Here is a 3299-nt window from a genome sequence, read left to right as displayed (position 1 = left end):
TTATTTATTTATTTATTTAATTTAATTTTTTTATTTTATATTTTTAAATTTGCACTGATTGCTTGTACTGTGTTTTTTCTTTTTCAAGTAATTTCGTTGCACCCCTGTGGAGCAATGACAATAAAGAATTCTGATTCTGATTCTGAAAATAGGAAAAATGTCATGGAGATCCAGCACCTTAGATATTGAACAAGAACCATATCTGAAATGTAAGTGGTTTATCCTGAGCACAATGTGTTTCTCTAAAATATAAATCCTCTGAATATTCAGGGGGACGTTACATGCAATTAAAAATTTACTTTTACAGATTGTCAGTCAGTCCATGTTTTTTTCTCAAAGGTTCAACTTTGCTACAGTTACTTTATTCACGTCATATGAGCCTAAAACATTGTTGAAAGTGTTCCTGTTTTGATATACTAACATATGCTTGCCATGATTAAATGCTAATTATGTTTGTGTGAGTAAGTCCATGAAACATTTTGAGAAAGACCTAATTTAATAACACAATTTGCAAATGCATTTACTAGGCATTTAGAACACAAGTTCTTTATATCAAAATGAAGAAGGGCAGCATAAATAGGGGGTTTGACACGATCACAAATCTGCTCTGCAAAGTGATAAAGTATTTTTGCACACTTTATCTTTTAAATAGTGGCTCCTTGGTTATTGCATTTGAAAACCCAAGCTTCAAATTACTGACTCAACATCTGGTTTGAGATTTAGGTATTACCATTTAGGATGTTTTTTTTTTTTTTTTTTTTTTTTTCATTTGCAACCAAGAATTATCCAGTGACCCTTTTGCCATTTTAGTATATGATGGTGGTAGTGCTTAAAAAAATGAATGCATCTCTTCCATCTTTCTATTTTTATCTGCATAACTGTACCTAAACATGAACCTAAACAAACATATAGGTTTACTAAACTGACTCCATGAAAATGGGTTTTCTATATAGGCCTACTTAGGTTAGCTTTGTCTGATATAAAAATCTGTTTGGTTATGTGAAAACATTTCTGTGTAAATAAACCAAAAAAACAATTGCATGTCCAATATAAAGTGTTGAACTAATTAAGTGGCCCCCATTTACCGGTACATTGTCATTTTATTCTGGACATGTGTGTTTAAATCATTTATTGTGGCCCCCCTTAAAACTAACTCTCCCAGTGAAGAATTACCACACAGCCATGGTTGTGACAGAATATCTCTAAATTGGGAAATTATATATTATTACATCAAAGATAAAGGGTGTTTTTATAATAGTTTTACCGAAATCCGTATAAATAATTCTAAGTCTGTCCTTTTACTTTTTAAGCCCTGTAAACTTTTTACCCTTTGCTTCACTTTTTGTAATAAACCCCATAAAAGATACTGAAAAAGAAGAGAAAATGACTGTGTTATCACCATTAGCAACAGAACTGATGTAAGAGAATGAAACAGCCCTGAGAGGAGTACCTGCACATGGCAAGAGACTTGAGTCCTGGTCTGTCATCCATAAAATATTACAGTGATGCTTTAACACCACATATGCTCCACATAAAACATCAATTGGAGCTTTCCGGACATCCTCAGACTTGCCCAGCAGGTCGTAAACCAGCAGATATAGCTGTTTCAAAGTGGATTTTTTTTTTTATGCCCTTAAACTTTTATTTTATGAAAGAAGTTTTAGAATGGAAAATATGTAAAGTAGTTCTCACTATTGCCTCTCTGCTGTTTTGGTCAAGACATAATGGGGAGTAACAAAAAAAAAGGACTCCTTTTTACTAGTAGAGGTAACAAGCTGATGTTGAAATATGGGGAAAAGCCAAAGGTGTCTTTTAAACTTATTGCACGGTTAAAAAAGGCTTATTCCAGAGGTTAACATCTTGCTGGTGGAGGAAGAGGTATAAGGTGATGCGAAACAGGGTGCAGGGTTAACAGAAGTGGAGAAAGCAACTATCTTTAATCCCCCAAACTTTTTCCAGAAGAGAGCACTTTTTTAACTCCAGACTTTTCTGTCCCTTGGGAGGGACGCTTATCAGCTGATTTTTTTCTTTCTCCCCCCCGTCCCTGTTTTTCTTGTCTCCACCCGTCTCACAGATGCATCTGCCAAATGTGATAAGGCAGATAAATGTTACCTTTACAGGGCTATTAAGAACACCCCCCTACACATACACACACACACAAATAGTTTTGAAATGATTATCGCTTTAGGCCCACAGTAACAGGTTAGTAGATAGCTCACCTCCATCTGCCCATATCTGGCTGACTCTTTGAGGCTTAGGGCCGGCTGGGTGGTTGAAGATTATATGTGTGGCTTAAAATGGTAGAAACCCAAGGGAAGGTGGGTAGGAGGAGAGGAAAATAAGAGATGGAAGAAATTAAAAGAGCAGGAGTCCTGACATTCACAATGTTGTGGCGGTTGATAAGGTGTGCACTGACAGCATGTCTTCTGTCTCTCTGGGGTGTCGGGCACACTTTATTTGGAGGGCATTATCAAGAAATGGCAATCAAAGTAGGTGCTGAAGCAAGATCTATTAAGTTTCAAGGCTCCTTATAGAGTTTTCTGCATTGCTTGAGGATATTATCCATCAACTCTTTAAAAAAAAAATGCCCTCAATTTCTCAACCTTGATTTAGAGCTCCTAGGGCAGCAGTTTTTATGTAAGAGAGAACACCGAAGCTGTCTCTTTTACAAAACCCTTTGGAATTGCTTACTGTAGATATTTGTTAGCAGCTGAGACAGCTTCAGTATCCACCCCTCAGGAGCGAATGCTTCCCGCCAGCCAGCACTGTCTGCCAAATCCTCTCAAGCATCATGTCTGCTCTGCAGAGATATCGCCACCAGAGGCAACTACTATGGACCTCCTTCTTTAACCTGATTCTCAATTATCGTTGTGTGGTTAGCTGATGATCAGCTGTATTGCCTTCTATTTCCTGCTTATAATTAGAACGCTCTCAAGTCAGTCTGGAATTTGATGTTCTTTTCTATTTACATTAAACACTGCATAGAATTTTTTAAATATTCAAACTGCAAACTTTCCTTTTACAGAAAGAAATCTTCATCAAAACTAGTCTTAGTGTTAAGAGTCGGCTGGGGGTTTGAGAAGACATAGTGGAGACAAAAATGGAACGCAGAGGGACTGATCCAAGATTATGCTCTTTAACACAAAATTGTGGACATGAGCCCCCCGCTTCTTTAAAGGACAGTGTTACAGCCTAACAGAGTGCTAAGCCAGATTTTGCATCTTATTAAGAAATTATATAGTTAAAACTTAAAAGAATAGTACACCCAAAACATGATTAGCCTTCATTTTCTACTCACC

This window comes from Cyprinodon variegatus, unplaced genomic scaffold, assembly GCF_000732505.1.
Source record: "Cyprinodon variegatus isolate N-32 unplaced genomic scaffold, C_variegatus-1.0 Scaffold476, whole genome shotgun sequence".
NCBI lineage: Eukaryota > Metazoa > Chordata > Actinopteri > Cyprinodontiformes > Cyprinodontidae > Cyprinodon > Cyprinodon variegatus.
Note: the sequence above shows the minus strand (reverse complement) of the source record.